Raw genomic sequence first — 26,120 nt, forward strand, 5'->3', positions numbered from 1 at the left:
GTATGATTGGCTTATACCTAATTGGCATATTCAATTTACCTATAAGTCCCTTGTACAGTGTTATCGCTATACCCAGGGCCTGTAAATTAAATGCTACTAGTGGGCCTGCAGCGCTGCTTTCCCCACCCACTGAAGTAGACTTTCAAACCTGTCTCAGACCTGCTAGCGCAGGGTCTGTGTGCGCAGTTTTCTGCCACAGGGACCGGGCATCTAATTTAATTGCCAGGCCAAGAACTCCCCTTTTACTACATTTAAGTCACCCCTAAGGTACGGCCCAGCTAGCCCTATGGGCAGGGTGCCATGTATGTAGAAGGCAGGACATGTGCCAGGTTGCGTGGCCTGTCCTGGTAGTGACAAACAGCCTAACTTGGTGTCTCTCTGCTGTGAGTGCTGCCTTCTCATAGGAATGCATTAGAAATGCCCTGCCTTATGTGTAAGGGGTATTGTCTGATTTATGAAGGGTAGCGTAGGCATGTTTGGTATGGTTGTGATGGTGATACTAAATATGGTTACTGGTGTTTGTGTATTTTTTACTACTATTACTGAAGTGCCACTTCTAGAAAGTGTGCATTTCTCTGTGCTTATGACTCTGGTATTTTGTAGCTTGACTCCAATCCACGTCTGGGCAGAGTGACAGTTGTGCTTTGTGCATACTTTTCAGACAGCCTGTTCACAGGGAGGGTGGAGGTGTCACAGAGGTGCATCTGCATACTGAATAGTCTTCCTGGGCTGAGAGAAGGGAGAGGCGGGGCACACCTACATTTGTAACGGCTGTGCCCTGGCCTCACACAATAGGGTTGTTTACCCCCCCCACTGATGTTTGGAGCCTATGCTGGAGGAGAGAGGGGGCACTTCCAGAACCAGTTGTAATTTGTTGGAACCTCCTCTCCCCACCATTGTAAAACACTGTAAAGACTGAGTATAAGTACAGGGGAATTTTCCCCACAGTGGGGAGAGTTTGAAACATCTTGGAACTGGACACAGAAATGCTGGAAGGACTCACCAGGGACCACCATGGACTGCTGCTGCTGTGCTGACCTGTGACCTGCTTAGTCACTGTAAAGGACTTGCCACTTGCTGCATCCTCTTTGTGCTGCCCTGTTGCTGGGCACATTCACCTGTGGGCCTTTTTCTGAAACTCTGTCCCCCAGGAGCAGGGTGCTGTGGCCCCTGACCCCTGAACTTGCATAAAGCACGAAGAGTGCTTCATCTGATTATATAGAGCATGGAAGGTGCTTCATTAGGATTACTTTGAGCGCGTTGAGAGCGATCTGTGTAAATTGCCCCCAGCGCCTTGGGAGCGCTCTCTCCATGTAATCCTTGGCACTTTACTAGCGCTCTGCTGCCATAAGAATCACCGCCGCAATCCGGGTGCTATAAATTTCAATTGCGCCGAAGACGCACTGCATCTGGTGCCCCCGGGGCATGAAGAACATTCCCAGAAGTAAAGATTGGAGCGAGCGTGATCCTATCGTGCCCCCGGGGTGAAGCGCACTCCGTGGAGTGCCCCCGGGGCACAAGCAGGCACCTGCTTTGGTGCCTGCTGCTTCTACCAGCCTGGGTAGGCCGCGACGTGTGTTGTCAGCCGGGTGTGGGGAAGGAGGCCTCATCGGAGGCTCCCCCGCCCTACCAGGCCCCTTTTTCTCCATCCTCAAGGGGCAGGGGAGAAGGAGGTCTCTCCCTGCCCAATCGAGCCTTCTGCCAGGCTGCAGGCGGGGCGGAAGCCTCACCGGAGGCTCCCCCTGCGCCACCAGTCCCTCGTTTGGCCCCTTGTGGGCCCATGCCTGCACCTTGCCCCCCCCCTTGTGAGGGCCAGTGAAGGGTCAGGGGGGCCCTCAGTGACTGCAGGCCCCAGGAGGGGCCTGTTCTCGGAACTTAGGGGGTGGACGGCGCCCCCCCCCCCCTCCCAAAGCATTTCCCTGATTTTGCCCCCCCTCGTAAGGGCCGGTGAAGGCCCGGGGGCCCCCACATATCGGGGGTTCCAGAAGGGGCCCGTCATGCAAGCGGAGGGGGCGCATAGTGCCTCCCTCCTTTACCCACAGTATTTGGTGACCTTGGCCCCCTGTGATGGCCGATGGAAGCCATTGGGGGCCCCCAGCAATCGCAGGCCCCAGGAGGGGCGTGTCAGGAATACAGAGGGGGTGCGTGCCGCCCCCTCTACCCTAGAGTGTAAAGAGGAGCCCCCACGTTGCACAGAGGAGCGCTGGGGGCCCCATCTCCATTCCTTGGCACTGGAGGTGCCTCATCAGACAAGCAGGTACTCCTAAGGAACAATATATAAGGCCTAAGGTCTTCTTAGAGACTTTAGTGACTTATGTGTTGCCTACCTGTTTTATGATGCTTTCATATGCAAATGTTTGTTTTATGGGCATACCATGCTAATAGGTTTTTATAACTTGCCATACGTTTTCTAATGTTCCTAATATGGGCGTTTATGATATTCTTATGACAAGTGCTTTGGTGTAATAATGTGTTTCCTGACTAAAGCTTATGTTGCAGAATACTGAGTAACCTGTGTCTTATATGTGACTACTGCTAGTTTGCAGAGTAACTAATGTGTAGCGTTCTGAAAACTGCTAATGTAGCAGATATTACTGATATGTGATGTTTGGTCTAATAATTGCGTTGTGTACAATGCAGTATATTTTCATATAACTTGGTGTTGTGTTTCCTTTGTGGTGGGGATAGTGCATCACGTGTGTTGCGTATGTTATGCAAACGCTTTACACAATGCCTCCGGGTTAGGCGTGACTGCTCGTGCCAAGCTATCAAGGGGACTGAGCAGGGGCTATCTTGGACGTGTAACTCCCTTGCCCTGACTAGAGTGGGTGGGTACTGCCTGGCTGAGGAGCATACTCTAGCCAACCAGAAACCCCATTTCTAACAATCAGGTTAACTGAATTATCCCTACACACCACAGACACATAAAAACAGGCACTCTGCTCAGTGTAAGGCAGTGAAGCCCATTGTGATACAGCCCCTGGTGGCTTTTGGTGAAATTTCACTGTGCATTGCACTGAAACGTATCCATCATTGATACATAAGGGCTAGAGGTCAAATCAATTAAAACAATCTGAGCTCAATAGAGAGAGGTGGTATTTTGTGGCACTGAGGGCACAATTGTGGAGAAGATTGCCAAGGGGGCATGTATTTCCACATGTAGGTTCAGTAATATATCTACAGCAAAGCGTTGCGTGAGATCCATGATTGTTGGATGTTGGAGTGAAAATGATGCAATTGAAAATCAATGTGTGGAGATGATTACTTAGGAAAATACTTACTATGAGACATTGTTTTCTGTGACGGTCTTCAGTCATGGTTTCTCTGATGGGTCTCAGTCAGAGTTATTATTTGCCCCTCTGGGGGCCCTTGGAACAGGATAGACACGTGTTTGAATGGCCTTATGGCATGGACCTACTTAATTACAGCTCTGCAATGTGGTTAGGCTTTTATTTGTCCACTTTGCTCTCCATTGTCTTTGAATGTTCCTCTTTCTAAGACATACCTTGATCAGCCACAATAAGTTTTCTAAAACTTGAACTTCTTTCAACAGCAGATCCACTTACATATTGTGGGACGGTGCATGAGTGGTCTGGAAAAATCCTCACTCTCGTCCTCTTCTCAAGAGTGCCCAGACCAGTGCAAAATCTCCTCCTTTTAAAAGTATTTTCTGATCCCCCACTCCTTCTAGACTGTTGCCCATGAGTGTGTCCTTGCATACTCCAGCTGGATTGTAAGGAGTGAGCACGTCAACAGAAGCATAGGCTTCACTTCATTTTCCAAGGGTTTGTAATGCTCCTCTCCAACCTCCACTGCACAACACTGACCTCTGCATCCTGGGGGTAGCCTTCTCTGCCTGCCATTGCTGTATTTGGTGAGTCAAGTGTGGTGTAATCAAGGAAGTAACTTGATTATTGAATTGGAATGAAACAGAATCTCTTATCCCCTATAAGAATAAGAATTCTTATCCCTTTAGTTTCTTTTCAGTAAACATTTGGAGTGCTTAGAAATAGGCTCAGGTAAGGTAGCTTGTGCTACACAAAAACCCTGACCCAGACTCCCCAATAGTATCTGCAATTGAAAGAGGTTAGTAGACACAAACACTTAGCTTCCATCACAATATGTGGAACAGGAGGAATATTTTAGCCATGACACTAAGGGCCAGATGTATGAAAAATTCGGCCGTTTACGAGTGCAAAAAAGTGGTCTGCAATGCATGAAAGGCATTCGCAGACCACAAATAAAAAATTGCTAAAATTTTGATTTCTTGCATTGCGACCTGGTTTTGCGAGTCGCAATTTGCGATTCGCAAAATCCACATCGCAAGGCGATGCTGCAAAAAAACGCAAATTGCGATATTTCGCAGAATGGCATTTTGCACATGCAAAATACCATGAAATTAAACCAGGTGGTAACCTGGTGCAAAATTTAAAAATGCATTTAAAATGCATTTTTAAATTGAACATGTAAAGCACACATGCCCTTTTAGCATGTGTGCACCTTACATGTCCCCCCCAACATTTTTGGGGTGCAGCAGAGGGCGCCTTAGGCCCCCAGCACCCTGGGCTTTTGCATTTCCAAAATTGCGATTTCTGGTTCAGAAATCGCAATTTTGGAAATGCAAACAATTTGCAGGTATGGGCCACCAGGCCCATAGCTGCGAATGGGGCCGGTATCGCAATTTGCGATTCGGTAATAGCATTTGCGATTTTTAAGAAATCGCTATTACCAAATCGCAAATGTGATACATGGCACTTTGCGAGTCAGAAATAGCGATTTCTTAAAAATCGCTATTTCCGACTTGCAAAGGGCCGTGATGATACACCTGACCCTAAGATACTCAATGTTTAATACTGGCTTTACACTTTGCCAAAATATTCTCACCGTGATCTCTTTATTTAAGGTCTAGGCACTTTCTTCAGCAAAGTCGCATTTCTTTGGTGAGCATATTCTCTAAATCTCATGATGGGAACCACTCACACACCAAATGTTGCTAAAACTAAGATAGAGATATGAAATGCCATTTTTTAAATTCATCTTGGCCGCCCCTTGTGTCAAATTGTGCACTCTTGGGTAAACACTTGAGGTGGGTGAGTCACTACTCGAACAAGATGCCTGGCTTTTGCTCAGCTCAAGTTTCTCTTGCATGCTCGAGCCAAGCCTTTATGTGGCATTTTCCTGCCACCTACCCTCTAACCTCATACATCAAGAATTAAAGACAAAGGGTGTACATTTGATGCAAAAGAAGGGAAGAAAAAAGCTACCCATCTGGAGCATAAATTGCACAACGTGGAACAAGAAAACCAGAATCCCAGCATCCTCATTTAACCAAATTGTGTGATATTAGGCAATTGTTTTATTTCACTCTTCCTCCTGTTTTTTCATGATCATATATGAGAGCACCTTGAAATACGGTTGAGGTTAGGATGTGCACTGTACACAATCTTCAGTAGTCTTTTGTTTAATAAACTATAATGTTGTTCAATGTATAACAACAACCAGAGGGTGCATATGACAACTGAGTTGCCTCCTGGATCAGTAATGGCATTGTTGTCAGGGAGAGGTGGGTATGCATGTTTTTAAGTCCATGATTAAAACCGATCACTTTTAATAAATGCTTCACAGTGCATTGATATCGTCTGATGCACGTCTGCTTTGTAATGAAATACACTTTTGAATTTTGAAAATACCTTATTACATTTTTACTTTGGTTGTATGATGTCTTTAAAAATGAAGGTGCTCCTTCAGATAAATGGTGCAGGGCACTTTTGCTTCTTTCCCTTTAGTTGAGCTATCATGTAAATAAGTGCTTGCCAGATTAAGAGCTTTCTGCATGTCAGTGTTGACTATCCCTGATGTAGATGATGGTGAAAAAGCATTTTCAGTAGAGCAGTGTATGGTAGCGTTTGATTTCACCTAGTTTCATACGCATCACAATACCTGCGATGATCATAATTTTTATGTACTGCATTACACCCTTAGGCCAAGTGAGAAGAAAAACGAATTAATGACTCAATAGACAGCACTGTCTGAAAGCATCACATTCCAGATTATAAATTGTACAGCAGAACAGCATACCCTTTTGCTGGGCAAGAATAGCCCACACTAATTAGTAAAAACACCATCAAAGATCATTGGATTTCAATTACTGTCAAGACCAGGTTAAGGATTTCACAACAGCACGCGGTACTCATCTGTTACAAAATCAATATCTTTCTTTCTTTGGCTCCGGTCTGTCTTTGGTGTTGGTGACTCGTTCTCTTTAATTAACTCGCTTCCTTTCGAGAAGTGTGGGCTAACCCGCAGCAGGGTTATTGATGCTAGTGATGCAAGTTACAAGAGGTGAGCTTCCATTTAAAGATGTTACCCATGCATGGATTGGCTCCTTAGCACACACTGTGATCCCAGAGTGGTGGATGACCACAATCTAAAATGCTGAGTTTGTAATGGGCCAGAGTAGCCTTTTTGGCAGAGATATTTCTGCTTCAAGATTCGTTCTCTTGTAGCCACCCAATGGTGGACCTGGTGGTTTCATGAAGTCATCGACACTACTCTTGATGTTCAATTAGATGATTGTGTAGAAACAATATTTTCAGACTTGTGTATTGACCTCTCACTTGAAAGAATTGAGGTATGCAAATTCATTATAGATATTATCTCCAAAGCAATGTGCACAATCACTGCCACTCTGTCTTTTTTCATCTATACACATGGTTTGCAATGAAAATGAACTCGAAGTATTATGAATCTGTGAGTGAGGGAATGAGATCTTACTATTACTAAGTGTCTCTACAAAACTGCCGCTCTTTCAGTAGTGTTGATCAAAGTGATCCAGCTGTTGTCATTCTGACCATTTAGTCAAAGCTCAAGATACAGCATGTCAGAAGCAGGTGCAAACTGAGCCTTTTCACAACTAAAGAAGTAATAGTCTGATGTACTATATATGGGTCTCAAAAAACTACTCACTCTTTGAGGCCAGAATTTTTGAGACCTATAAAAATTTATGAGTCATCCTATGTGATAATAGGTGAGTTTATAAAATTATTTTTCTGCTTTATCTCTCGTATTATTGCGGTAATATATCTGTCTAGCAAGGTCTTGCTCAAGGTCCATGCTTGTTGAATCTTAGAGTGGAAATTATAGAAGTGAGAGTCAGTGTGTGAAGAGAAATTCCAAATTACGATTCACTCCAGTTGGAGGCCATCACTGGGATGGTGGCCTTCTGTAGTCAGCAGACCATCATGCCTGTGTCGTCTTTAGATTTTGTAAAAGCTTTTTTTTTAAAAGAAATCCTTAAAGGATACAGCCCCGTGTTTAAAAAAAAAAAAATTGTTAAGTTTGGTTGAGAGTTGGCCGTGGTCCCCTGCACTTCTGTCTACTCTCCAACAAACATTTTTTTTAAGATTCATAAAGGGGAAAAGGGCCCATGGTGACTCCTTCCATTTCGCAAATGAGTTACCACCATAACTGGAGAGTTGATACCTTTTAAAATGTTTTGCAGCTGTTTTTGGTTACAAAGCATTAATACGATACGACCAAATCAGAATTTTGAAGGGATGTCCAAAATACGCTCCTTATAAATACTGATTTGATATTGATTTCTAAACACATTTAGCTCTTCGGAAAACATTTTTGGAATTACTTTATGTGTTTGGTACAAAGGCAAAACTCTGTAATTTACCTATTCAGGGGTTTGTGAATTCGAAACCTTTGTACAGCTAGAAAAGTTATGACTTTTCTAGCTGGAATATACAGTCTGCATGGAATATTTATAGTCCATATTTGCTTGTTTGAAGCTAATGGTGGCCTGTACCAGTACCCCGTGAAATTTGGATCTGGTATCAGTCACGTGGTCACATTTAATGAGACCCATGATCAATCTAATTTCCTCATTCTGTTCTTTCTGGAATTAGGCTGTTCAGTTAGTAGGCAGCCTCAAAACAAGCACTGCAACAGACAAACCAGGGTACACACTGCATCTGCATGAGTTTCTAGTGAATCTGTCTGTGTCCTGATTACATCAGATCTGCTTTTTATTACATGACTGATCTCAGGATGAGGGTTTCATCAAGTGTAATGCCAGTGACGAAGAATGATTCTAAAGTCCAATCTTTTCCCCCCACAATTAGGGAATTTCATCCCTTTCTTCTGTATTTTTGGAGATGCAGGTGACACACAGGCAAACAGATTCTATCCAGAATGTATGCGGGTGCGGCCTGCAGTCTCTCGTCTAAAGATTAGAGGGCTCAGAGAATTTTCCTCCCTGGTAACTTCTGACTGAGGAGTGTCTTCAGCATATGACTCTCAATCACAAGGGGCAAGGTGGTAAATAGCTGGTAAAAAAAGGTAGCATACTCTGATAGCGGAAGTGCATTCACCATATGCAACCCACTGTCTGCAGGTGGTCATAAAAGATTGAATCAGATCTAAGGCCTGAATGCCAATCCTATCAGCTGTCTGGGGAGTAGATGCTTAAAGTCAACCGCATTGAAGACATTTGGAAGGTCAATATGGACATTCCTTCCAAGAAATCATCATCGAGCTTGCTCATGGTGGCCTCTCTAGCATATTCTGTGATGGGCACAGGCCATAAACCACAGTAGAATAAGAAAAGGAGCTTGAAAGGGTTCTGATGATTTATGTAAAGTTGATTCTCAGCAGTGCGGATCCCCACAAAAGAACATTTACTGTCTAGATTCCCTTGCTCTAATTTGAGAGTAGGGAGGTTGTAGCTATGTTCGGAGATGGAGATTGTCCTTTCTTCATGCTCAACCAATACCAAATCTGTAACTCGGTCAACCAATGTAGTGTTGGGTTTACACTTCTGAGTAAGGAAAGCTTGCATCGCAGCAAATTATACCTAAATACCTTTGCCCCTGCTCCTTCTCTGGTCACAAGCGGTCCTCATATTCGTTGTAACTCCTCATATTCGTTGTTACCCAAAGTATAGATATGTTTCTGAGAATTTAACTGGACATGTCTTTGTTTGTCACCGCATCTGAAATCTAATTAAGTTTTACTATCACTTTAATTGTGACCATTACAGTTTAATGTTCTGGATAAAAATGCACTCAAAGTGTTGAAAAGGCTCGCTGTTGACAAGAAGAATATAGCAATTTTCGAGATCTTAGGTGAATATGAATTCATTAACCATGTTCTTCCATGTACTGCCCCCTTGATTTTTTGTACAAAATGTTTCTTTGCCTCGAAAGCTGCTCTGTGATGAGCAACTACTGCTTTTGGACAGTTCATTTTAGCATACATATTTCCTCTGTGTTTTCTCCATCCTAGCTTGGAGGTGTCTTGCTCTGAATGACACGCTGTTTAGCTTCAGGGCAGGCGATGGTAATGGACGAGCACAAGCCCTCACTGTCCCTACGGGGCTGAATTCTTAACCAGTGGCATCGTTTTCAGGAAAGTGCTGACTAGGAGGTGTTAGTGCAATCATTTGACTGAGGTGAGAATCACAGACATAGCAGTGGCGCTTGACGGGTGCTCGGATTCCTGCTATTTGCGACTGACACCAATATCCCTTTTGTACGCCATCGACAGCCTCAATCTTTAACACCAGCACAATGGAGCTCAATGGCACTCAGACCCTTTATTTTATTTATTTATTAAGCATTCTTGTATAAGTGCTTAAAAAGGCCCTAGAGCATCAGAGCGCTTTACAGAGAGAAACAGAAGTAGTGCAAACCAAGATACCGTACACCATATCAGGTAAAACGTATATAATGACAGGTTAGCAAATAATTAAAGGCTAAAAAATAATTAAAAATAATATTACGTAGTACCAAAAGGCAAGCAAAAGTCCAAGAAATTCCAGAATATCCAGATATGTGCACGGTGAGAGATAATAGTGTCTGATGTAAGGACACAATCCAACTAGAAACTCAAGAATCGACTAAAATGGCACAATCCTGAGATCAGATAGAAACAGGAGAGACATTTTAATGAAAAAGAAACTATTTTATTTCTCATTGAAAGTGGATACTATTACCCAATAGTGTGTCTGTAAGGCAGAATGGTGTTTCAGATTCTAGAAGCACACCCTGAAAATGACTGGTTCAAAGTATATTTTGTTGGAGTTAGGAGATTCCCGCAGGAGGTTATTACCACGAAGATAGCCCTCATCCCTCTACTTACACAAATATCTTGAAGCCAGCCAACTATACTCTTCACACAGCTACATTCATCATCCAGTTCCCACTAGTTACTTTTTAAGACTGTGTTTCCAAAGGAGAGCATTTTTTGTTTTCCTAATAACTGTGGCACTGTTTGATGAATGTTTACAAATCTTAACAGGTTAAAAAGTCTCATCTACTCCACCTCAGCTCCTTCCTGGAAAGGTTCGGGATGATCTAGGCCCAAAACCTGTTGCCTCCATTCTTTTTTCCATAGGAAAAGGAAAACCACTGAAAGGAATTACACCAAATTTGGCAGTAATGTGTGCTTTTTGCGATTTGGTGTAGATCCGTTCAGTAGTTTTAGAGAAATTAAGGCTGAAAAAATAGTGATACTTCAAACACCAGAGGATCTGCAGAGCCAACAGTTCTCAATGTGAGATGTGATTGGCTGCCACCACATCAACTACTATGTGGTGGCAGCCATCTAAAAAAAAATGTAGGGAGGGAAGGTAGGAATACTGTACTCCCCTATGCCTGGTGGAGGGGATCCCAGAGGGCTCCCTTGCCTTGGGACCAAAACACTGTTGATGGCAAAATTAAAAAAAAAGAAGAAAAAAAGAAAAACACCTTGGTGGGCCAGTGCCCCCAGGGGTGTGTGTGTGTGTGCATTTTAATGTTGTAAGAAGGGGGTGTGTGCCCCCTCCCAAGATGCCACAAGAACCCCATTTCCTAGGGCCATGCATAAATTGAAGAGGAGGGAACACTCTATCCCCCTCCCCAAGTCTAGAAAGACCCTGGGGACCCCATCCCCGGAGTTGGAACATAATTACAGAGGAGGGGATAATGCAGCCTCCCCACCCGGAGCCACCAAATGCCCCAGGGACCCCATCCCCTGGGTCCTCTCAAACACTGTCCCCGGGAGCCCCCACCTGGGATCCTGTTTCCATTTATAACTCATGTCCTAAAGTAACTATAACTCACACCTTCGCCATGCATTGCTTAGAACCTCACATATTACATCACTCATAACATGTTCAATGACATCATTGATAAAAATCACTGCAGCATCTGAAAGTACATCATAGATGGCAGAATTGTGCAATGTTGGGGGTGTGAGTTATAGTTATTTTAGAACATGAGTTATAGTTCTGTGAGATAACTATAACTGGTGAATTTCAGTGTTTTTATTAATTTAAAACAGTATCTTTTAATTTTAAGTACATTTTTACCTAGCTATAACGTCCCATTACCCTTTGGTTTTATCAGTGAATATACATACCTAACCTTTCATCAAATACCTTTATCCATGCCTTTGTTCCACTGACATTGCCATTTTGTTACCTCCTACTAGAGCATAGAGCCTTGGCTTTAATATAAGCAAGTGAGATTTTTGACAAATACGTGCCACTTCAAATCCAGTTTGGAGAGAATAAAACTGAGGGCACTTCAATTTACCAGTGACTGCTAGTAAACATGTGTAGAAGAATCTCATTGCAAGTGCCTTGTTGAAATCAAGACATTTACTGAGAGTTGCCAGCCTCATTTTTCCTAAAAAATACCATAATAAAAAATATATATATATTTAGGGCTTTTAGTCAACCATCTTTATCCAATGGGCTTCTAAATTGTCAACCAAATTATCTCCCTCCCCCCTACAGCAATCAGAATAGATCAATGTGTTGGCCCACTTCCACTGTTGTTTACATTGAATTTGAGTGACTGCATCCGATTTTACGCCCTCCTCCTCCTTCCCCGCCTCCTCTTTGCATGCTGTCGCCTCACCTTCTACTCCACACTACCCCCCTTTTCCACCTCCGCAAATTTCCTCCTCCTCTTCTCTCCTGTACAACCCCCCCATCACCAGATATGAGGTGCTGTTGCTTGGTGAAGAATTCAAGCAGTTGGATCTGATTTGAGAGGGACAACTAGTGACCACTTGAAGAACTACAACTTTGTGAAAGACTTCTCGGCTTTTGCATTTGACTCTTTTGCATCTGGTAACAACTTAAGGCATTGTAGGTTTGTAAATGTCGCCCCTTCCTGAATACAAAATTCATAGTGAACTTATACACATATATGAATAAAATAACCTTTCGTCAAAGTTATTTATCTATTGGTTTGCTCAAGTGACATAGATGTTTTGCTTCTTCCTACCTCAGCGCACAGCATAGGGCAATAGATCATCACCGTTCATTCACAAGCAACCTTTATGAAAAGCAACTACATTTTAGTGGTAGACATGTATAGTGCCCGTCAAAAACTAGTTTGCTACGAAAAAGGCATAAGGCATGTGCATTTACCAGTACAGATGTATACTAGGTTGTCATCGCAAATGTTCCAAAGTAATAAATGCTTTTATTGAAAGTTGCAATTTGGACTCACCACTATAAACCAGCTTTTGCATATTTACTTACAGAAAATGAGCAGAATTTATCAGAGTAGCAAAAGTGTGTGTCTGTTATTTATTGTGTTGAAACACACCCCCATCAGCTTTGTAAAGGACATTTGAAGCAGTTGCATCTGAGTAGTAATGACTTTTTGAAGCTCTGTGAAGATTTCAAGATGTTGGATCTGACTCACGAGGGGCATCTAGTATCAATTTGAGGTACTGCAGCTTTGTGAAAGTCTTGAAGTACTGCAACCTTCTTAAAAACTTCAGGCTGTTGTTTCTGTATAGAGGAACATCTAGAAATGACTTGAGGTACTGCATACATGAGAATGGCTAGATGTAGTGGCGTTGCCAATGCTTGTTACCATTTGTTTTTATGACTACCCGTAAAGGGAATCCCTATAAATAGTATTTCCAGTCCCGATTTTATCTGAATTTTGTTACTTTCAGTGGTCCTTTTTGCAACAGAAATACAAGACAAACTCTTCATGCATGACGCGTGAAAAGTTGAAATCTTTGTAAACTCCAGTACTGCACAACAAGTAAGTTGCTCTTCATAAAACCAGTGCTGTGTAAGACATTTTATAAAGGTCATGGTCTGCTAGTACATAAATACATTTGCAGTGCACAGCAATCAGTGCAAAACGTTACACTTTGTAACCCCTATTCAAAATATACCTCACAAGTCAACACTATTGATCTAGCTCGTATTGTCCAGTGTGATTTCAGTTTACTAAAATATGGAAGTGACGTTGTGTGACCATTGACCCTCACAGAGTTCACAGAACATGACATAATCTGCCCTTTACTCCCAATGACATCACTTTAAGTGACATTATATGACCCCTCACATCACTTAAAGTGATTTGGGAAGCAAAGAAAGACATTTCAGCCAAGCGTTTTGGTGGGTTTGCTTGAGAAGAACAGTAGAATATTTGTATATAAATATGTTTAAAATTTCAATGTGTATGCTTTAATAAGTGCCCAGACTTTTTAAAGTTTAAAGGATGTACAACTTTTGCACTCTTGTGATTTTTCATCCTCGTGTTTGGTTCAGTGTTTCTGCTACTAAAAGTATAAAGGCATCCTTCCTGTAAAAGAAAAAATGTGTGCTGTGAATATCTGTTAGGGTATAGATGGCATCTAAGACCGAACGACTGAGTGACTAAATGGCATATATTTTTGCAATTTTCTTTTCTATTTTAACTGAGGGTGGATGGCTGAAATGAAAACACCTGAAACGTATGTAAATGGTCATGTTGACTTTAGGTAAGTGTTGTGTAAATATTTTGATATTTTATACTTCAGACCTACAAACACCAAACAATAGTTGAAATTAACGTTAAACCAACTTTCTGCCACGTTTCCAGTCTGAACTGTAAAAATCAACTTTTATACCCAATTATGGCTACTCATGGAAAATATTACTTCACTTTCACCGTAGCAAACAACTTCTGACAACTTTCTACTGTGGGAACATGTGTTTCTTTTATAATTAGTATGCCCCACATTTATAATTAAACACAGAGGGCCTCATTATGAGCCTGGCAGTCACCAGACCACCAGAGTCACAGTCGCGGTCGGACGGCCGCCAAATCGGCAGTCTGACTGCGACATTATGTCTGTGGCTAAAGCACCACAGTTGGACCTCCGGCACCGCCAATTTTTGACCACTAAATGGCCTGGCTGTGCCAGCGGTCTCAATTCGCCAGGATAGCGCTGCAAGCAGCGCTGCCCTGGGGATTACAACACCTCTCTCTACCAGCGTTTACATGGCGGTTTCACTGCCATGTAAATGCTTCCAGAGAAGCAGTGACAGGGGTCCCTCTGGCCAGCCCCGTCACGCAAAAGCAGAGTGCTGTTTTGCTGGTTTTCACAATTTTATTTTACGTGCCTTGACTAACAAAATCGTCATATCGGTAAAATACTGCCATGTGCCCACGCAACATCTGTCTGGCCCTTTGGTGCCCTTGGCGTTGCCCTGATCCTAGGAGCCTCTCTTCAGTACTAGCAGGAATGGGCTCAGCCCTCAATGTCAGTGAAGGTCAAAGGGTGCATGATGTCACTTCCCCTTGCCAGTGGCAGTTTGGTGAATGGGCCTGGCCATCTATGAAGTGGACAAGGCGGGAATATCCTAGAAACCATCAGTGGGCTCGAGAGCAAACCGCAGGCAATCAATGGACTCCATTAATGGAGAAACACGAGTGAGAGAGAGTTCTGGAGGATTCGTAGCTCTCAGAAACCTCCCACAATGTCAGGCTTCAGCAACCCCTCCGCGCAGACACCGATGCCCCCGCCTCCCCCTCATTCTGTTAAACACAAAAACAAACACTCTCTGGGGTCTAGGGCCCACACGATGGTTCGCACACTGAGCAACCACGAAAATGGCTTCCGCATCATTTACCGTAATGGCAAGTAAGGACGAGAACTAATCAGCGCTAATGAGATGTGTGCAGAAACTGCCCTAAACTACCTACAAGTTCCACCTGTGCGACAATAATCAGTTATTTACATACTAGTTTCACGAAAGGGTTTGCACAGGACATTTATGTAAAAAAGCGGCCTTGCTTTATTCAACCTTAGAAGGATGCAAGGCTGAAGCAACCTTGTCGGGATGCAAACCGGTCACCTGTAGACCACAGTCCGATCTCCGCAGTGAGAATACAGTAATGTAAATTTTGGGCCTTGAAGATTTTACTTCCAAATTAGACTTGATTCTAATACAGCAATATACAAAAAATCATATAGAAACAGATTTTTACAGACCTTGTTCAACAACACAATAACATAAAGAGCAAAATAACTGTAATCGGATGTATTACCTCACCGTAGTATTTTGACACCATGTATACCAAGGTCGAAAAAACATGGGTCATCTGTTTAAAGTGCACCTGTCTTTTATAAAAAAAATGCCTGTGTCTGTGGTTTTCAGTTTTGTTTTAGGAGATGCACATCGTGTCCCAACTACACCATAAGTCCTCTTCACGCAAGAAATCTATGCTTTGTTTAGGAGAACTTGACAACTGTATAATTTCCAATGGTTCAAGCCACAGCACTCAGCATAACCGATGTTTCCATGGTCCAGTGAGCTTATTGGGACCAGCACCCGCAGGCCCATTAGTTTTGGGCTTCCTCAGTTGATTTTTATGGTCTGTCCAGACCATGATTTTTGTGCATCGCCCATCCAAATAATGACTGTTCTGCATAAAAGCCTCTTTAATTGCAAGGAGTTCTCTTTCACAGATTGCTATGGTGTGTATTGTATAAGGCACTACTCACCCAGGAGTGTGTCCTGATGCAGAAGGAGGAGCTGTATGGGCTGAGCCAGGGTTGCGGCTAGGGAAAGAGCCAGCCCTTCAGTTTCTTGCTTAAGTCAAGAATCGTGGAGGAGGCACTCACGTGCACGGACAGGCCATTTAGGGCTTTAGGAGGGAGTCACAACCTCCAGATCTGGTTCTGTGTATGCTGCGGTGTGTGAGTAGCAGTCCATGTGCCCGGTGGATTTGTAGGAATTTATGTGGTTGGTACGGTATGCGGGACCAGTGTTGTGTAAGGCTTTGTTTGTGCGCGTAGGGAGTTTCATGAGTGCTCATGTGTAGATTGTGAGCCAGTGGAGCTCTTTGAGGTGTGGGTGATGTGAGTGTGGGAGGCTGAAGGTGAGCCTGACTGCAGAGTCTTTGGTATGGTCCGAAGTCTTCTGGTCAGTTTGGTATTGATTCCACCATAGTGTTACCTTAGTCCAGCTTGCTGGTGATGAGGGCTTGGATGTCAGTTCTTCGAGTGAGGGTACAAAAGGATGCATTCTGAAGAGGATTGAAATGAGGATCCAATGAGGATAAGTCAATTCTAATGATAGAGGGTAATTAAACATCAAAGCTTGTACTCTCAGAAGGCCCATGTATACCCTCTTATGGTTGCTATTTTCTGTGTCCTTCACATTGGAAACATACTATTTTGGCTAGTCAGGACAAAGATGTAGTTGAGTGGGACAGATTAGAACTAAAATGAAAAGTAGGATTTGCCAGGGGAGTCTTTGGACACTTCCATTTAGGCGAGCCATGATCACCTAGCTTGGAAAGTGACCTCTTGTATCCAGGCCGCCATAATCTCAAGTAATTGCAATTTGATATTCATTATGAAAGGAAGCTAAGACATATTATGCAAGTGTAGAGCTATCCATTTGATGAAGCAGATTTACAAGAAATCTCCAAACCATATGTTAGATGTTGATCTAAATGTACTAAAACCAAAATATGTGAGCCTCCTAAACAATAAGAAAACTGCATTTTTAAGTAAACACTGAGAGGAAATGATCAAGGCAAAAAGTACTAGAAACTCTCAAAGCTTCAGGAGATTGGTGAGCCTAAAGGATTAATTGTATTTATTTAGCACTAGAATGATCAATGGCTGATGTACATTGGATTGGGTTCCTTCTTGCTTTTTTTATTAACATTCCAATGAAGATGGTGGCAAGAGTCTTTGGGTAAAAGCGAGCCTTAATCCAGTTAGGAATATTTCGGGCTTGGATTTGATGTGAATGAATAAGGTCTTTTGCCCATGTGTATTAACAAAAACCTCGTTTAAAACATGCTTTACTTGATTGTTTTCTGTTGTTGCCCTTACTTTAGGACAACAAATACTTTGTGTGTCATTACTAAAGCAGTACAAATTCTTTCTATTTCTCTTATCATCAATCTCAAACAGTCTTTGACCATAATGTTAGCTTATCATCCACCATTTTTTTCCTCTAATTTTGTATCCCAGAATTCCTGGACATAGCTATGGCTTATAGTGCTTCTCATAAAATTTGCCTTACGTTCAGGGTTTTTAATCTTCACTTTGATAATATTGACGTTTCAAATTTGATTCAACTACTCTCTCATTTCTCCAATTATGGTCTCTGATTGTGTTCTCACACAAGTAAGTAAATCTCATACACATTTAGGTGGTCATGTCCTAGCTGCAGTATGAGTACCTTCGATTTCACCGGCTCACTTGAAATTTGTCTCTAAGTGTCCACAGACCTCTCACTTATAATGTTTAATTTAAACAATCTGCACAGACACAAACGTTGTCTGGATCCCCCAGGGCATGCCAAAAGAGCTGCTGCCTTTTGAGTAGGTTTGTGCTGTAGTATTACCACATACACACATACATCCAGTGATTAAAGTAAATGGGCAAATGCTTCAAGATTCCTTCTATTCACCCCTGACCTCTCACGTCTGACCTCCACTTACACTAATTATCACCGGTGCAGATACCATTGCTGCTCCAAGATAACCAAACAAAAGTAAGGGTGCTCCATGGTTCAGCAAAAATGGAACTTCTCTCAAAATGGTAACCAGGCTCATGAAATATAAATGGAGTATCCAATATGACCCCGAATAAAAACTTGTTTGGAAGGCTAAACTTATAACATACAAAAAGTCATCGCTAAAGCCTGACACAATATTAATCCAATTGAATACTGAATGCAGCTAATAACCAAAAGGAGACCTTTGAAATCATTAATGATTTATCTCAACCTTCCTACTTCTAATTCCAGGGCAAATATCTCTCAAACGTTTTGTGACCAAATGCCTAAGCAAATGTTGCAAAGTCAAAAGAATAAGAGCTGGCATTCTCTAATATGAAACGGATTTTCCCAATTCCTTGAGTAACTGATTCCCCTTACTTTGAAAATCGAAACAGCCTACCTTTAGACCACATTTCTGTATTTTTGGAAGCTTGTGAGTCAGACTCTCCTCTCAATCCGATTTCTGTCAACATAATTCCTAAGTATACTCCAGAATTTACTTTAATTTTGTACAAATTCTTTAATCTGCCTTTACAAGCTCTTATTGTTTCTAGCAAACTCAAACAAGGTACATTAGTTAAGGCAGTTTTGAAAACAATAAGTTGGTCCCAATGACACGGCTAATTACCACTGAGTTGCATTGCTTCCTGACACTGCCAAATTTCTTTAAAGCATTGTAGCCCAACCACCATGTACGTATCTGGAAAATAATCTTTTGGACAATGCCCAGGTTGGCTTGCATCCTTACAGATGCAGAGAATCAGCACCAACTGTGATTATATGTGCTCTTTTGAAGGCTGCTGATATTAACTTCCCAGTATCCTAAATTTACTGGCACTGTCAGTAGCCTTCGACACCGTAGATCAGTGCTTCCCAAACGTTTCAGAACCACAACCCACTTTTTAGTATGATAAACTTTTGCGACCCACCTAGCTTTAATGGACATGGGTTGGGCAGTTTTTTACTGTAACTAAAGCATTGTGTGGTAGCAGATTGAGTAATTTACAGACAGCACATTTTCCATTCAAATGGTCACTAAATTTGGACAGACATACAGTTTTGCGAATTAACCTATATTTCACACCAGCGATAGTGTGTGGAAATAGGTTTGTGAATACTTGTTATTTGTGCAACACAAAGTAAAGTGTCATGATTTGTTCTGATCCCATTAAAAAAAAATGTTCCAACACACTTAAGAATTACAACAAAAATGTGTTTCTTATTTGCTTTCCTAACTACTAAATGTGTACAGTTCATTTACTGTTTTTTTTACATTTTTTTGTGTTATAAAAAATGACATCGTACAGCCTTTCCTTTCACACCTCAAGTTCCCCAGATTGTCACATAATTCACTTGACTTTTCTTTCTCTGAATGCGAAGTGAAAGATGTTTGTAAACACTAGTCCATATGTTAAGACAAAACTGGCAGAAGAAGACATGGAATGACATTTGACCTCGGTCTTTGACAAAAAACGTGACAAGATAAAAACAGATTTTAAAGGCATCTATATTTGTTGCTTTATCTTTCATGACCCACCAATGGGACGTGGCCCACAATTAGGGAAGCACTGCTCTAGATAACACAATTATGTCGTCTAGATTGTCTGAATGTGGGTTTGAAGGAGCTGCTCTACTTTAGTTTGAAATCTTCCTAATTAATCCCACTCAAAAAGTAATAGAAAGTTTTGTCCTTATTCCCTTTCAGTAGAAACAGAAATGCCACAGGACTCAACCCTTTCACCTCACTTGTTTAATATTTATGTCAGACGCCTTCTCTGTATCTTCTGGGACTATCGGTGTTCCTTTGATTATTTTGCTGATTATTAAATTATTATTATGCTTAATGGTCCAGGGTATTCTGTAAAATCTTTGCTAGATTGTTATACCAATATCAAATGCTGAACGTACACAAACTGGCTGAAAATAAATTTTGAAAAACTGAGGTCCTTTCAGTGGGCAACGATCATTCCTCCTGGCCTACTATTCCTTAGCTCACTACCGTAGGGCGACGTCCTGAGCCACAACCCTATGTGCACAACCCTATGTAAAAAAAAAATCAGTTTTAAATTTGATTCTAAACTGAGGTTGGACTCCTAGGTTTCCTGCTGTTGTCTCATCCATTTCCCTATTTCTTCCTAAATTAAAATCCTAGAGATCCTCTCCCGTCACCCCATGCCAGGACAATAATAGTTGCAGCCACTATTAGTTCATTCTTATTGGCACAAAGAAAATGTAACCTTCACTTTAAATTAGTGCAAGATGAAGATGCAGATTACAAGGAAAAGTATGACTGAAAAAGAAGAAAGAACGGAAAGAAAAAAGCATTGGGAAAGTATTAATCCATCAGCCCTGGCACTGGAGTGCACTTCTTTTTAGGTGGTTGTGCACATGTGAGCAGCAAACTAACCATCATCCAGAGTGCAAAGCAACCACTGGTTGACACGAGCTGACCCACTGAAGGATGCTGTACATTGTTCTGTGGGAGGAATGGCATTTGGCCAGATCAATGGATGATGAGTCTAACTTAAATCTCTACAATGTATGGATATATATGGATGTAGTTCACATTTATGAATTTTGATTGATTGCTTGAGCCTGCTGAATCAGATAAAGCTGTCTTAGGTCAGACCCAAAGAGCGACACCGAGGAAAATGAATGAACTCAAACCCAGGCCACACATGAGCTCGGACCTTGGGAAATGAATGAGCTCAAAAGTGAAACCAGGGAGTCTACGCGTTCACCATGCGTGACCTCCATGGCAGGCTACGTGCAGGGCAGAGATGGGGTTGTCCAGGGCCCAGTCGAGCCTGGCTGCAGCATCTCTTCCCTTCGTGGTACCGGTTTCTAGTGATGTGGGCTGCCAGATACCAAGAATAGCATTACTGCTGAGTAAAGACCAAGGCAGACTCTCGCAAACCTGTCTATATTTATAATTTATCACAGATAAAAGCAAAACCATCCATTATTTAGTGCTCGTGCATCTCAGGAGACGGTGGAGGTTCTGCGGTGGGTGGGAGCCAGTGTGGTACAGTGCTCTCTCGTTGGGGCATTGCCTCATCTTCCAGCACACAGGGTGCATACCATCATCTTTCTCACCTGCACACAACACCCTGGGGGATTGACAAGCCGTGGGAGTGCACTTCACAAGCACTAGTATAGAACATTGCAACTCCCGGGACAGGACTTCATGCGCCGTGGGGCAGTTAGGACTTCACAATAGCTATGACAGGGCTACACAAGCACTAGGGAGTTACACATGCAGGGAGGGTTTCACAGCATTAGAACAGGACCACAAGACTTCACAGGCATTATTACAGGGCGAGAGGACTTCACAAGCATTCGGAGAGGGCAGCAAGACTTCACAAGCACTAGTAGAAGATTCTACAAACACTCGGACAGGACTACACAAGCTATAGGACAGTAGTTTGTAAGTACTAGGAAATATTAGGAATGGACTTCACAAGAACTAGCACAATAATTTACAAACAGTAGGTAAGGACAACACAAGGACTGGGATAGAATGGAACAAGCACTGATGTAGGACATTACAAACACTGGGTTAGGACCTTACAAGCATTAGACATTACAGTCACTAGCGCAAGACAAGGAATTGCAACAGGACTTCACAGGGACTAGTAGAACAAGATTTTACAAGCACTAGGATGGGATGTTACAAGCACTGTGATAGAATTTAACAGGCATTGCTGCAGGACTTACAAGCACCAGGAGGACTTCACAATGGCTAAGATAATATTTAACAGTCACTAGGACATTGTTTCACAAGCATTAGGACAGGGCTTCACAGGCATCAGAACAGGACATGACAAGTGACGGGACAGGATTTCACAAGCACTGAGAAGTTATTTCATAAGTACTGCAGCATAATTTCACAAGCACCAGCATATGATTTTATAAACCAGGACAGGACTTCACAAGCACCAGGAAGCACTTCACTAGCACCAGGATTCTTTTTCCACCTGCAGCCCGGTGGGAGTCGGATGACCACCGAGGTCATTCCAACTTGGGACACCGCCAGCATTTTCCTGGCGATCTCATCACCACAAAATGCTGGCAATAAGGTATCCCGATGACAGGAATTTGCGTCCTGTCGCCGGGATACCCCCCAAACACCTCTGCACACACGCACGCATGCACCAAAACAATCACACACAGACACACCCCCACTCACACATGCACTCACAACACTCACCCCCATAGACACGCATACATACCCATACACATCACACGCGCACACATACACTGTCCATCCCCCCACCCCCTCCCTTCAACTACATACATACATGCACCTGTATGCACTCACTCACACCACCACTTACCCCTTACACATTCACCCATGCACACTCCCCCACTCCCCCATCCACATGCATACGACACATGCATCACCATCACCACATTCACGCACAGGAAAGCACGCACGCACAGACACTCCCCCTGCTCCCTCAATTCATGACATGCATACACACACTCACACACACCCATTCACACACCCTCCCTCCCCCTGCAAACGGCACTTACCCCGTCCGACCAGGCGCTCCTCCATAAGGGGACAGGACCGGTGCTCCCAGCACTGGTGATCTTCTGGCGGCCATGGTTGCAGCGGTCTTGGCAAAAGACCGCCGCAGTCATAATGAGGGCCAAAGCCTTTATCTTTGGCTTGTCACCATAACCAACTTAAGCCCATTGTACTGAGCGTCAGCTTTTCACATGGCAACCATCCGAAATACAGACATAAAAGTACAACTGTATACAAAATTACAGATGGCAAAGTATAATACTATCTAGCCTAAGAGAGCTTACTAAGGATTATTGTAGTGCATATCTTCTATCCCAATACTTTGTTCAGGTAGCTCATTAACAACAAAACTGCCTCCTATTACAGTAATCTGTGAAATTCTTTGTAACAAAGCACCTGTCTGTCTACAGGCTTTAGAACAGTTGTTTAATAACAATGCAGCCTTAGAAGCCTATTGTTTTTAATGCATGCAGTAGGTCACACTTACTTGCTTTGTCATAACATTTCATAATTATCAGAAAAAAAACTATAAAATCTGGCATGCTTCTCTCAATGAACTGATGAAGCTGTTACGCTTTAATATTGGATTTACACTTTACTCAACACTGGACACTTCAAATGAGTGCACATAAACTGGCAACAATCATACATACAGTTATAAAATTACAAACACAATACAGTACAAAACAACTTGAAAAACATTATACAAACCCTCGCAACAGGACCTAACAAGAATAATCACAGTGAACACCCCCCCCCAGGGTTTGTTAGAGTGGGTGGTGAATGCCAAAACCCTTGCCTACTATGGTAATCATGAGATTCCATGCAACAAAATACCTTCCTGCAGGCTTTAATATAGAGTAATAACAACCAACACCTGAATTCCTATCGACTTTACATACGCTTTTCACAATACATCCATCATGCCTGGTGTATTTAGCAATATATTTCATAATAACCAAATCAGGCCTATAGCCACGATCATTGGCTTGCCCCCAAAACCAACTCAGTCATGCTGCATCGAGTATAAACTTTCCACAAGCCAAAAAGTTGAATATATACAGTCTTTTTACTTGAAGCATACATGTTTGACCCAATCAGATGCTGAACTCAGGGGGGGCAACATATGGGTTGACACCTAAGCCCCTCTCTCAGTATAACTCTGAAATATTTTTTGTTGATCGCACAAGGCCTGAGGACAGTTGCACTGTCAAGCCAGACCTAAAACTCCATGTAGGTTAATGGTTGCTCTCCCTCCATGGTACTGCTGCTAGAGAAAAAACCCATAAACTATCTAGTTATCTAAGACACTTTAGTAGCATTACAATGTCATGTGTGTGCTGTAAAGTCAAGCTCAGTGGCTGGATAAAATAACAAAATGATCACAGCTGCTGGAGAGCAAGCACTTTTTTGTGGAAGCACACAACGTCTGCCTAGACAAAACATGTACTGCTGGTTCCCAACATGTGGGTGGAGCCTAAGCCCCTCTCCTGATGATTGCCACATAATTGCCTGGCAACAGATGAGCTGTCCGGCCAGGCCATAAAAACTGGGGTGTCTGTGCTGTCTCTGAACTAATGTTTAAATTCCCTCAAACAAAAGTAAAAAAAAAAAATCTTGTGCCAGTTTGCTGAATTTGGCATCATTTAGTTGAATTTCAGAGATATGCAGGATTATGGAAAACAAAACATTTTAATATGCTTGTTTTGAGAGCAGAATTGCAATAGGTTACAGACGATTTCAATTAAGAGATCCAGGGCACCGCTACTGATTATATTACTCCTAGACAACCTTGCAGAATTACAGCTCAATCCACCAACAAAGGAGAGAAAACAGGCCTGAGCAACAAGAGCTGGCAATGACCATTGGTCAACAAGTCAGAAGAAGTGCGGGTTGACATATATCAACCAACAAAAAAAGAGAGACTGGACCAACATAAATTGGCAATCCACTGACTAACATAGTGCCTTGAAAAAGACCAAAGCAACACAGACTGGCAGTCACCTTTAACATGTGAGATGGACTACATCAACAATGACTGCCAAGCACCACAGACCAACACAGTAGTGATAAAAGTTCCAGAACAACAAGACCTGGTAAAGATGATGAAAAATAAATTTTTGTTATTTGTTCTTAAATAGCATGTTCCTCTATAACCTGCATTAAAACTAGCAGACTTGATTTACACATGATGTATTTGTACTCCAATTATGTCACTTATTAGTTTCATGTTATTCATATAGATTCAGCAGACTTAACCATATACCTTTTCATTAGACAGTGTGCATTTATAGTTAGCACAAGTGGGCTCCAGATGTACTCCGGGACAACTTTCAAATTAACATTGTATTTCTGCTTGTTGTGCATAATTGTTGTGCTCATTTAGTCACATGAGGTTACCTCAGAGGTGGAAGGGATGGGATAGGTTACGAAGCGGAGTACACGCTACATAACCTAATTTGACCTGAAAACTTACATCGGTCCCTGCCTTGACTCCAGGGGGTAAAACTTTTGACCCAAATCGGGTCAGTTTTTACTTTAAAAGGTATAACATTTCAGTATACCTCATGTGATTGGGCACCAGTGATCAATATTCCACATTGTTTTCCCAAACACTGTGTAGATTAAGTTACTCAATCCTGATGAATTTTCACTGATCGACAACAACTTAACATGGCACAAGACATGTTGACCTATTGATAACACCATACCTTGAACTGGGACGGACCTTAATCTCTGGATCTAGCCACTTGGTCTATACCCATACCAATCTACACCTATAACACATACACCTTTAACACATATACTTCCCACACAGCAAAAAGAAAAGATCTCTAGTAAAGAGACCCCCTGTGGGTCCCTTTGGCCATTGTAGTGCCGGCCCAACGTGAAGCACGCCCAATTATGAAGCATGACACCCATTTGGGTGTCTGATGGCTCTTGCTCCTGAGCAACCAGATGCCCTTTCTGATTTCTCAGTCCATTAACAACCTTTCCACTTCTACACCTCTTTTTCTAATGACACTGCATACTCCTTTTTCAAATATTTGATTAATTGGGAGCATGTATGCCGGAACTTCATGCACACTCAGTCCCTCCTCTTAGATAGTAACAAGCTAATGATAACAGCAATGGGTTTGATTGGTGTGCAGGGAAATGGTATGCCTGATGCCGTAGGTCTTACCTGTTTATTATGAAATGTTTTTACAAAGGCAGTAAGTCTGGTCTATTTATTTTGAAAACCATATGGTACAGCCAGTACACCTATAATAGTAGATTGTTGTCACATTATATTACAAACCATAGAAAGGTTTTTGGGCACATAAAATCTTACAGATTAGCATCATCAACAAGGGTTATTGTGTTGCTGACCCACTCAGACAAACCCTGGGAGTAGATTGTAACTTTGATGAGTCTTGCCAGGTCCTATTGTCTATATATTGTTTTGCCCACTGTTATTTTGTACATATTTGTCATTTTCTAAATGTATGTCTGATGGGTGGCAGCTTCAGCACACTTTTGCAGGCCTGGGTTGTGTATAACGTGAAGCCACTCGTAAGGGAAGAGGCCTTATCAGTTTTGTATTTTGGACAGATTTGTAATTTTATTATAGTATACCAGATGGTGTGGTGTCTCTATATGCTGATGATGTTCTAGTGTATCTCTGACACCCAGACTATTCCATACTATTCACCTGAATGCACTGCAGGCCTTTGGAGGGGGGGTATCAAGTCTCTTTGTGAAAGTACAAAAATCACACCTATTCCTAATAGG

General features: G+C 42.3%; 1 protein-coding gene across 2 annotated transcripts in view; it reads left to right on the plus strand.

The window, feature by feature from the left end:
• SYT3 (synaptotagmin 3) overlaps nt 1-26,120 on the plus strand; it is a 481,632-nt gene that overhangs the window by 235,975 nt on the left and 219,537 nt on the right. The window lies entirely within an intron of this gene.

Source organism: Pleurodeles waltl, chromosome 7 (genome assembly GCF_031143425.1).
Source record: "Pleurodeles waltl isolate 20211129_DDA chromosome 7, aPleWal1.hap1.20221129, whole genome shotgun sequence".
NCBI lineage: Eukaryota > Metazoa > Chordata > Amphibia > Caudata > Salamandridae > Pleurodeles > Pleurodeles waltl.